The 12939-nt window shown below is 35.3% G+C and overlaps 1 protein-coding gene across 6 annotated transcripts in view; it reads right to left on the bottom strand.

Annotated features, from left to right (window-relative positions):
- Nucleotides 1-12939, bottom strand: part of LOC128200780 (uncharacterized) — a 151450-nt gene that overhangs the window by 18670 nt on the left and 119841 nt on the right. The gene's annotated exons all lie outside the window — the stretch shown is intronic.

Below are 12939 nucleotides of genomic sequence, written 5' to 3'. Positions count from 1 at the left end.
ATGGTTCGTTTTGCAAACTTAAAAATTTTGAACAACATTTAGAAAACCTATCTGATTAGTCATTAAAAATATCAATGGTTATTGAACAATGAGAAAATTGAGTAGAGAAATAGCCTGGGAAGGGGACTAGCTGTATTTCGCGGTTTCTCCCGTGTGCATTAGTACATAAAGTATCCTATGAGATAAGATATAACAATTTTTCTCTCCGTGTAGAAAATTTCATTTAAATTAATTCAGTAGTTATTGCGTTAGAGAGTAACAAATATCCTAAAATCATTATAAACTTTCCATTTATAATACAAGTAATATATTAATAAGATAGTAAGATCAGGGACGGGCCTTTTTGGTTTAAAATGCAGTAAATAGTATTATTTCGGTGAAACATATTTTTAATTTAAAACAGACTTTCTCGTAATACTGTAGAACAAAAGAACGAAAGAAAGTTTATTTTACAAAATATGTCGACAACACAACACATAGATGTTAGAAAAATGATTAAAAATTATAATAAAAAACTTACACAAAAAAAAAGAACATACAAAAAAGTGCATATTACGAGTATAACAGTTTAATCAAAAATGTTGCATCGCATACAGTAATTTCACTGCCACAATTGACGTTCAAACCGGAAAACAGTATCGGCAGTAGTTGGGGGTTGGACTGAATTAATAGATGAGTGAGACAGATTGTCCACGTGGGTTTGTGTCAGCCAAATCCATTAGTGATTAATCATGATATACAAATGATTGGCAGCTGACGGAATACAGACTATCGACGTGCGTATTCATCATCAGTCATACCTGGCCAATTATGTTTCACGGGAATTTTTTTTTTATTGTTACTTTTCAAAACGACGGTAATTGACTCCTGTTAGACGATTAATATATGTAAGACAAGTAACTAGCGTGTGCTGAGATAAAATTTGCATGCCTTTAGATAATTTACCAGAGGGAGAGTTTGTATAAAAGTCGATTGCTTGAGTACCTCTGTCTCATTCGTGTTTCAACCGTGAAGCAGTAGTGTTTGCATGGCTGTGTTTCGGTTTGAAGGGTGGGATATGGCGTGAATTTACTGGGTACAGAGGAATAACACCTGAGTCCTCAGGAATGGCAACGCATGGGAGGTATCATGGGCGAAACAGTACACTCTGTTATGTCCATGGTACTGCTCATGTCTATAGGCGACGGTTACCACTATCCATCAGGTGGGCCGTCAGCTTGTTTGCCATTCTAAGTTGAATAAAAAAAAAAGGCGAAATGTGTAGCTCATTATCATTTAAGAACATATTGTACCACATTTCGAGCAAATAAATTATAATTATTATGAAATTTTTCGATGAAAATGACACTTTTCAATCGACTACAAAAAGAAAGAGGTTCTAACAATTTTGTTGTATTTTTGTTTCTTCATAACTCCGTCAGTTGTAAATCGATATGGAAAATTCTTTTTTTACATAATATGATAGACTTATAGATTAATTCCGTAGAAATTTTATCAAAATAAATTCAGTAGTTTTTAAATAAAAATAACTAAAGCCCACAACTGAAGTCGTTTTTTGAGAAGCACAATCTTAATTTTCAATTAAGTCACGCGATTATGTTGTAAATTTAGAATTTTAAAATTGTTAATGGATGATAATGGAGTAGTAACGCCTGCGCTAATGGTGTATGGCGGGGCACCAGTAAGGAATGACAGGTGAGAATGAAAAAAACAGGTCGGTTAGCCCATTGCGATGATCATAGTTGAAACTTAGCACGATGGTTTCCAGGAGGGACAACGTGGAAGACCTCCACGTTACACGTTACACCCGACAAGATATATTGCTAGCAATGAGATTGACAGTCCGCATTATTAACAATCCCCTTTCTCCTTGTAGTCAGTCAGGTCTTATGAAAAATAGTAAGAGCATGAGATAATAGTTACTTTATAAGATCTATATATAGACGGGGGAAGGAGGGATTAGAGAACGGAGGAGCCCACAAGTAATATATAAAACAAAAGTAAACAATAAAAAATAAGGAAACTTGGCATTGCTGAGGCATATGGTGTTATGCTTACGTATCTTGCAATTTGAAAACTGCCTATTCAATAGGAATTATACATGGATGCCCAACGCTGTAATATCCATGATGTTATTTATATTCATATTGTTTATTACCATGGTTACCATTTTCCATTAGGTGGACCGTCAGCTTTGCTCTTCTAAGTTGCGTAAAAAATTTAATCTAATTTAAGACTTCTTAGAAAGGCTGTCACGTCTCTCAATTATGAAGATACCAACAGTGGGAAATGATTTAACCATTTACAGTTTCTAATTGAAATTAAAATATTTGTGCGGTGCTCGGATGTTGTGAAACTTGGCAGTAATCATCTAACTTTTCAATTAAATATATGTTTATTAAATATTTTTAGCCCTTCATGTAAAATGAGAGACATTGTAAGATCGATGCCTTTGTCTCTGAATCTGTATTATATTTGGCAATATTATTTCCTTCAATAGTCTCAACTGTTTTTTTTTTATAAAACTAGATGATGATACAACCATTCACTGCCAAACATAGGCTTCCTCCATAGATGAGGGAGTTTTTTTTTATACATCTTAAAATGACAAACAAGCTGACGGCCCACCTGATGGAAAGTGGTAACCGTCGCCTATAAACATGAGCAGTACCGGTGTTTCGGTTTGAAGGGTGAGATATGGCGTGAATTTACTGGGTACAAAGGAATAACACCTGAGTTCTCAGGAATGGCAATGCATGGGGGGTATCATGGGCGAAACAGTGTACTCTTTTATGTCCACGGTACTGCTCATGTCTATAGGCGACGGTAACCACTTTCCATCAGGTGGGCCGTCAGCTTGTGTGCCATTCTAAGTTGTATAAAAAAACTTGCAATGAAGCCGTAAGTCTTGTTACTAACAATTCTTCTCCCCAATTTTAAATAGTTGAGTGATAGCAATGTTGATTTTTTAAAGATACAACGGAAAAAATGCAGCAGTTGGAAAACACTTCTGGCATTGATTATTTTTTTTATAATAATATGTAGTTTGTATCATTATATGTTACTTCATTATATTAGGTTTTGGTGATGTTTAAAAGAAACACTGTTGCTCATCTTTCGACCATAAAATTCCTTTAGTCGCCTCTTACAACACTCACGGGAACGAAAGGCATGCCTTTTTGTATGCCGGGTCCACACGGCGATTTATATATCACCATCATCATACTAGCCTTTAACTATACACTGCTGAACAAGCCTCCCCGTTGGGGGTTTTGCCAGTAGTTGCCACGCTTGGCAGGCGAATTGGCAACCGCAGTCAGGCTTTGGAGGTGTTTTAAGAGGGACGCTGCTGCCGATCTCTCGCCTTCTCTTAGTCGCCTCTTACGACACCCATGGGAAAGAAAGGGTTGGCCCACTCTATGCCCGGACCTACACTACACGGCTAGCGAATTCGCGAAATATATATACATATATATTTATATTCCTAATCTAATAAATCTAAGATTTATCAATGTACGAGCTTTTGGTTAGTTTATTTATTTATTTATTTATAGCAAGGCAACAGATTACAAATTAATACATTTATAAAATAAATATTACATGAAACGACATTAAATTTGCACTCCAATAACTGCTCTGCATAACATTCGATATTATATACATTAAAAGAATGACGGCTATAAATTTAAAGTAACAAATTGGCAGCCTTAATGTAACATTGCAAGGATTGTTGGAAGATATCAAGCTCCTTGCATACATTGTTATATTTTCTGCACATGCGGATAATTGGATTATAAACAAACAGATTTCCAACCCCGGAGCCGAGGTCATCGGGGTCATAATTCTATAACGAATGAAACATAAAACCCCTATTCAGGTGCTAAGTGTGTTTTGATCATAATGAAAAAATGAAAAATTCATCGTTATGGAACATAAAAGCCTTCTATAGAATTGATCACTGTACGTAATGAGTTTGCCCTTATTACCGTCACGCTATGCGATTGATTACTTTATGGAATCAATAGTTCAAAATGAAAACCAGATAAGTGCGAGTTAAACTCGCGTGGAGAGGGTTCCGTACGTTGATTATTGGGAGCAAATTGGCTGTAATAATAAGTTATAAAACCAGAGGGAGACTTTGTACAAAAGTCGATTGCTTGGGTACCTCTGTCCCATTCGTGTTTCTACCGTGAAGCAGTTGTGTTTACATGGCTGTGTTTCGGTTTGAAGGGTGATATATGGCGTGAATTTACTGGGTACAGAGGAATGACACCTTAGTCTTCAGGAATTGCAACGCATGGGGAGTATCATGGGCGAAACAGTATACTCTGTTATGTCCATGGTACTGCTCATGTCTATAGGCGACGGTTACCACTTTACATCAGGTGGGCCGTATGTTTATTTGCCACCTTAACTATACGACGAATACGAAAAATTAACTATACGAAGCATGTATAAAATATAATTTTTGCTTATATACTTTTATACATTATTTAAATTTTATATTATTTGTACGTCAAGATTACGTCAAGAGTTTCTTAAAAAATGCAAACAAACGTTATTCAAAATTAGTAACACATGAAAAGCACTATAGGCAGCCAAATTGCCACAGAAAAAACTATACGTCGCTTATACTCGTATATTATAGCTTGTTTGCCATTCTAAGTAGCTTATCTTGTTGAATTCGCTTGGAATTAAACATGGTGGTTATCAGGAAAAACCATGAGAAGGCCTACCTTATAGCGTGTGTGTGTGAATGCTACGGGGCTGCTATTCCCCATTACTAACAATCTTGAGCACGCACGTTAACTGATTTGACATTGCAAGTTTCATACGTTTTAAAAATAACATTCCAAGTTGCATGAGAACCTATTATCTCTTCCAGAGAGTTTATACGTATTAAAAATAACATTCCAAGTTGCATGAGAACCTATTATCTCTTCCAGAGAGTTTATACGTATTAAAAATAACATTCCAAGTTGCATGAGAACCTATTATCTCTTCCAGAGAGTTTATACGTATTAAAAATAACATTCCAAGTTGCATGAGAACCTATTATCTCTTCCAGAGAGTTTATACGTATTAAAAATAACATTCCAAGTTGCATGAGAACCTATTATCTCTTCCAGAGAGTTTATACGTATTAAAAATAACATTCCAAGTTGCATGAGAACCTATTATCTCTTCCAGAGAGTTTATACGTATTAAAAATAACATTCCAAGTTGCATGAGAACCTATTATCTCTTCCAGAGAGTTTATACGTATTAAAAATAACATTCCAAGTTGCATGAGAACCTATTATCTCATCCAGAGAGTTTATTTTTAGGGTTCCATAGCTTAAAAATATAACCCGAAGGAAATACCTGAAAGATATAGAAGGATATAGGGTATAGCCCGAAGGATAAGTAAGCTGAAGTGGTAATGGGCTGGTCACATAGCTAGAAGAACCGACAGTTGTGTTACTGCAAACACAACTGCTTCATGGTAGAAACACGAATAAGACAGAGGTCGAACGAATGAGAGAGAGAGAGGACAGAGGGAGACTTTGTACAGAGCAAACGACTTTTGTACAAAGTCTCCTTGTGGTATATGCATTATTATGTGTATAAATATAGAATGTGTTTGGTGGTAATGCGGTCTAAATTAAGGGAAGTATCTTAAAATCTAGAATGCCATTCACATATTGTTAGGTGTAGTTAAAAACTTTATTCTTCCTATGCTCCTGGTTTTGGCAACTTGTCTGATAAGAAGTTTTAATAAATTGTTTTAGATTAACATAAAAATATTTTGAACGCAGTTTGAGAGTGTCAAAGAGGAAGTATATTTAGAGAGATGATAGTTTGAAATATAGTAATTACTTTTACCATATTGTGAAGGATGAAAATAATATGTTAATACATAATTTTAAGATAGATAGATAAACACAGATTAGTATTCACAAAAAAAAGAGATAAAAATAATAGAAGAAAAAGAAAAAAAAAATATCAGAACAATATATAAAAATGACAGATTCTTTTTCCTTTTTTAAATGAATGAATGTAACGATTTAGCTAAATGGAACATTTTTCTTAAACGAACATGGATCGAAAGAAGACTGTAATAAATATTCTATTTCATTTAATTCGATAGCTAAACAAGCCGTGTTATATACTACATTTAGTATACTTACGCATGCGAACAAAACCGAGAATAACAGCTAGTATTTAATATTAGTAAAATCAGGTTGACAAACGGGTTTTCCACGTGCCTACGTGTCAAATTGGGTCTTGAAACGGCACTGAAGTGTACAGGGCCAGACTCTGATAAATGACGACGATTTACAATAGGTAAACAGTGTTCTGATGCAATATTTACCCGACTGCTAAAGGAAGGTTCTCAAGTGTATAAATATAAAAAACCCCTAGAGTAGCTATATTATAGCTATGAAAGTTATACCCAAAAGTACCTGTCTTATAATTAACAAAGTCTTTATTTGCGATCGATTACAAATTGTTTTACCAGAGGGAAACTTTATACAAAAGATTGCTTGGGTACCTCAGTCCCATTCGTGTTTCTACCGTGAAGCAGTTGTGTTTGCATGGCTGTGTTTCGGTTTGAAGGGTGGGATATGGCGTGAATTTACTGGGTACAGAGGAATAACACCCAAGTCCTCAGGAATGGCAACGCATGGGGGGTATAATGGGCGAGACAGTATACTCTGTTATGTCCATGGTACTGCTCCTGTTTTTAAGCGACGGTTACCACTTTCTATCAGGTAGACTGTCAGCTTGTTTGCCATTCTAAGTTGTATAAAAAAAAATCCAAAATAGATGTATGTTTATTTATTTACTTATACTTTATTGTGCAGAGAAATTACAATGTTGTAATTTATTTAAAATAAAGATGTACAACAGGCGAGCTTAATTCTGTAAGAGTTCTTTTCCAATGAACCCTGAGTGGAAAGGGGCATTAATTATCAGCGGGCAGTGTGCGTACAATGAGAAGCAATAAGAAGTGAAAACAGTATGGTTGTTTCTATTAAGAAATAATAAATATGCTGAATTAAATACAAACTAACTTTAATACTTACATTCATGATACTCATATAATAATACATTTTTTTGTACAACTTAGAATGACAAACAAGCCTGACGGCCCACCTGATGGAAAGTGGTAAACGTCGCCTATAGATATGAGCAGCATATGTTATACCACCTTTCAAACCGAAACACAGCCATTCACAACTGTTCCACGGTAGAAATACGAACGGGACAGAGTTGCCCAAGCAAACGACTTTTGTACAAAGTCACCCTCTGGTAAAACAATTTGTAATCGATCGCAAATATCGCGTGATATATACTCAAAACTGCAATGAAACGGGAACCTCATTTGGGAAGTCGGTTAAAGAGAATGCAATCAATAAACAAAGAGACATGTGACCATCACACGGCGAATGATAACAAAAAAACGCTTTGTGCCCGCACTAATTACGAGACAACGCCAGGTAACTTTGTTCGAAACTAGAATAATAAAACTAGCCCATTCAAAAATGGACTAGTTTTACTTCTGTCTATTGAATTGATTCGAGTTTTACCGTTGCAAAACGGATAGCTGTAATAGATCATTCCACGAATTGACGATTGTTTCTCTTTGAACACGACACGTAAATATTGTCTTTATTTATTTATTATTATTTTTTATATTACTAAGGTGGCATACCGCCCATCTAATAAAAGGTTACCGTAGCCTATGAATGCCTGCAATATCAGGAGCGATATGCGCGCGTTGCCGACCTTCAAGAAACTTCTTTCCCCCCCTCTTTTAAAGAATCCCATGCCTTGTCCCATGTCTTTTAGGAAAACCTCGGCAGGGAGCTCATTCCGTAATCTGAGCGTTCGTGAGAGAAAACATCTGTGGAACTGCGTTTTACGAGACCATCTAGTTTGTGGGGTATGAGTGCGAATTCACTGTCGATGGCGAGCCGTACGATGGTAGAAAGGGGCCACGGGCATCATATTGAACAATTCCTTTAACACAATCCGTTGTACAAGTGGTAGAATAGACATATATTATATATTTATATATTCATTTATAATTTATTGTACACATTAATAAAACATAAAAATATGACAGAGGTAGTCAAAGGCGAACTCAACTCTATAAGAGTGCTTTTCCAGCAAACCCAAAGTGGAAAGGTCCATTAGGGGCAAATATGATTATTAATCAAGATGGTTTTCTAGGTGTGACCGCGAGGAGGTCGACCTGACAAGGTATATTACTAGCAATGGAGTCATTATATCCTATTGATAACAATAATTAAGTAAAAAGTATACACAGTATAATAGTAAAATGACAAGGTGCAAAGGCATAACACCTTAGTTCTCAGACATAGTAATCCATGAAAGGAATCATGGGTGTCACAGTATACTCTATGATGTCAATAGTACTGTTCGTGTTTATAGGCGACGGTTATCGCTTTTTATCACGTGGGCCGTCAGCTTGTTTACCATTCGAAGTTGCAAAAAAATATTTATTTATTTATTTATTAAACTCCGACATTTACATTATCTAGGTGCATTAATATGGCAGTAAATAACCTGGCATGGCATAATGCTGAGTGCTGGCCACGTTGACAACTAGTTGTACCAAATTAATATTATTGTCTTTATTTTGTTTTATTTTGATAATACGACTGATTGTCAATAAAGCTTTTTCTTTCTTTCTTTCCGATAGATACTTAGATAGTGTAAATGTCGGACTTAACATGATATGGTGTTAGCTACCAATCGACTGTAGACAGGAATAACAGAAAATAAAATTGACGGAGCAATGTGTTGAGCAAAAAAAAAATTAAAATAAAACAGTAAAAAATAAAACAATTAATAAATAACATACATACTTCATATTATCTATGTTATACATACATATATATTTTACATAATACTTACACATATTGTAATAATAAATGATGTTAGACGAAAAACTACTCCAGATACAAGAGAAATATTAGTTACAGGTAAAGCAAAACTAAATAATCTAACACATATTATGATTTTAGGAACTCTAAGTAAAAATCGGTCAATGCCAAAAATCTACTTTGATTTTAAAGTAGGTTAAATATTATAGTATATTTATACGTTTATTGTTTACTAGCTGTGTCTAGCTGCGACTTTGTTCGCATGGTGCTTAGTTTAAAATTAATTAAATTCATAAAAATATAATATATTTATTTGATGTCTGATAAAATATACCTTCCTTACATTTGTTTTTGAGTTGGGCTAATACCTACTCGATCATAAAATTCCGTTGAAATCCGTTCAATCATTGCTACGTAATGCGGACATTTATCAAATTCAAAAGTGACTAACTTTTTATCCGATTTTGAAAATATTGATCTCAATGTATATATTTTTTTACTCTTACTACTTACTTATTAGGGTTCCGTATCTCTAAAGAAAACTACAGCACCCTCACAGGATCACTTCGTTGTCCGTCTGTCCGTCTGTTAAGAACCTTTTTCTTAGGAACGCGTGGAGGTATCAAGATGAAATTAATATCACATACTCAGGTCTGCAATTTCTTAAAGCAGTAAAAAAATCAAGCTTCTGAATCGACGCATTCAAAAGATACGGCCGTTTATGTTCCATTTATATCGCATATTTTGACATTCGCAAAGAGAATTAAAACCTATAGGGTACTTTCCGTTATCCTAGAATCATGAAATTTGGCAAGAAGTAATGTCATCTAACACAAGTAAAGGAAAATATCCGAAAATCGTAAAATTGTAGTTATTTTACAAAAAAAAATAAACTTGAAGATTTTGTACGGAACACTCGTTGCGCGTGTGCGACTTTGACTGGCTTTTGTAGTACAGATTTTAGGTATTGCAATAAACGAGTTTGTATGAATACCACAAAATTCAAATTACATTGCAAACAGATCGCCGCTATTCCAAAAGCTATTTTGAATTCAATCACTGCCGTTTATGCTAAAATACGAACGAATATCTCCGAACCACTTTCCAATAACCTAACTAGGCAGGGAAAAGTATGCTACTTTTAATTCATTATGATATTGTGAAATGATTTTTCATTGTCACATGTGAAAAATGACGACTTGTGATTTTCACTTGTCACTTTTCACACCTTGATCCCATATCACAATTGCTACTCATTGCTACTGAAAATGAAGTAAGAATTATGATTTTTTTTATCAATGTACTCGATTCTCTATTCGATCGCTCTTTAAAAGATCTAGGTGACCGACAACTGACTACCATTTCATTTCATTATTAATCAACGACTCACAATTAAAATCGAGTGTGGGGCTAATTGCTATTTTTCTCAAGATGCTACTTGTAACATGAATGAAAGTAGATGACTATAAGAGGAGAGGAAGACCTAAAAAGACATGGATGGACTGTGTGAGGGACGATATAGCCAGAATGGGAGTGAATGCGGAAATGACTGGGAATAGAAAAGAATGGAAGAGGAAAACATATTACGCCGACCCCAAATCATAGTTGGGATAAGGGTAGGAAGATGATGATGATACTACTTGTAACAGACCCTATGTGGGAAAGTAGCAGAAGTGACTAATAATTTTGCAAATTTAATGATATTTCACAAGCTACTTGTGAAACATTCCAGGCCTAAACCGAACGCATCGACTTGTTAAGTACCATTGTCGATCTATTATCAACAAATGAAAGCAATAATCCCTCGATTACAATACAATAGATGGGTCGAAGCACTTGACAATTGAGCGCCCCTTGCAGGCGAATGAATAAAAATGGGTATGATGACTTGACAGCCTGTGAGATGACAAAACATAGGGTATTTATGAGGTCATGTATCAGCAATTTGGTTAAGTGGCTTTAATATTTGATAAACAGCTTACATGACATTCCATTGATTTATAATACGTTAACTCAAATGACACTGCACAGTGGCAACATGTCAGTATAAAATTGTATTAATGGTATACAGAGTTATAATATTAATAGATCAGATGGAGACTTTGTACAAAAGTCGTTTGCTTGGACACCACGGTCCCATTCGTGTTTCTACAGTGAACCAGTTGTGTTTGCATGTGGCTGTGTTTCGGCTTGAAGGTGGGATATGGCAGTGAATTTACAGGGTACAGAGAAATAACATCTGAGTCCTCAGGAATGGCAACGCATGGGGGGGATTATAGGCGAAACAGTATACTCTGTTATGTCCATGGTAGCAATACCATATCAGCAATACCAAATACATGTTTATAGGAGACGATTACCACTTTCCATCAGGTGGGCCGTCAATTTGTTTGTCATTCTAAGTTGCATAAAAAAATATGCATTTTAATGCTTCATATACTATGTCCGTATACGTTGTTCGACATAACGCATGCAACTAGAAAAATTCCTATTTTATCTTCATCAATTATTATAGAGGCGTTGTCGCTATGCCATAATTATAGAATTATGCTAATAAATCACCGAGCGACTGCGCTTTAACTAAAATTAAGTAATTAAATGAAACCGACGAAATTTAAAAGGCGCGCTACTATTTGGTCGGGCTGTGGCCGGGAAAGCACTTTTAACTTGGCCGGTTGTGTTTTAAGGGGCATACGCTCGCGTTAGTAAACACCATTAAGCCGGATATTGCTATCCCGCGTTGGGATCTAATAAGTTTTTTGCTGCTTTATGGAAATTTTTGAATGGCTACATTCATTAGCCATTCAAAAATTTCCATAGCAAAAGTCAACAGCAAAAGTCAACATCAGCCACACCGGCTGATGTTGACTTTTGCTTATTAATTCATAATCTCAAAATGTAATTTGGAGGTAATATTTCTCTTAATTATTTGTCATTAAAGAGTCCTTAATTTAACCATGTACAGGTATTGTGAATGAGTGAATTTTAACTATTGGCTTGTTTAACTTACTTCAAAAAAGGAAGAGGTTTTCGATTCGGTTGTTTTTTTTTATTTTTTTTTACCTAAAAACTCGATATTTACCTATAAATATATTGAAGTATTTTGAAGTTCTCTGATACTTTCGGATAACTATCACGTACGAGCATTAATAAATCATTGACATTCCATAGAGTTACGATGGGCATTTTAATTAGTGATGATTCATACATCATCATGCAAATTGCATAGTTTGTAAAACAATGCAATGTCGTAGGAGTCATTTATAAGCTCGACCATATAAGGCAAACAAAAGTGATTCGTGTACACGATTAGTTAGTAATGTATTATTTTTAAAACTTTTTTTTATATGTTATACTATGACATATAATAGGACGAAGGATTTTTTTATACAACTTAGAATAGCAAACAAGCCGACGGCCCACCTGATGAAAAGTGGTAACCGTCGCCTATAGACATGAGCAGTACCATGGACATAACAGAGTATACTGCTTCGCCCATGATACCCTCCATGTGTTGCCATTCAATTTAACAAACTTACTATGTTTGTCGTTTCCGACAATTGTTTTACCTTTAACCGGATGCTATATATCTGTATATATAATGACATATTGCAGTTAAGTTAATTCAAAGCGTAATATAATTATATCCCTATAAGAACATGTAGTGTGGTCCCGGCATAGAATAGGCCATCTCTGCCTTTACCGTGGATGTCGTTAGACACGATTTTGTCGCCTCTTACCACCTCCAGAGGGCGAGGGATGGGCAGCAGCGTCTCTCTTAAAACATTTCCAAAGCCTAACTACGGTTGCCAATCCGCCTGCCAAGCGTAGCAACTACTGGCAAAACTCTCCTAGAGGGAGTCTTTGTTTATCAGTGGACAGTTAAAAACTGATATGATGAAATATATGTAAATTTTTTAACGGGTGAAAATGGTTACTCCGCCTGCGCTAACAGTATACTTTAGCGAGCCACTAATGAATGACGAGATTGTAAGTAATGCGGACTATCAATCACATATGCTAGGTTGTAGGTTCTATCCTG

This window comes from Galleria mellonella, unplaced genomic scaffold (genome assembly GCF_026898425.1).
Source record: "Galleria mellonella isolate WM207_F2 unplaced genomic scaffold, CSIRO_AGI_GalMel_v1 utg117, whole genome shotgun sequence".
Classification (NCBI taxonomy): domain Eukaryota; kingdom Metazoa; phylum Arthropoda; class Insecta; order Lepidoptera; family Pyralidae; genus Galleria; species Galleria mellonella.
This window is presented reverse-complemented; position numbering and strand designations above follow the sequence as displayed.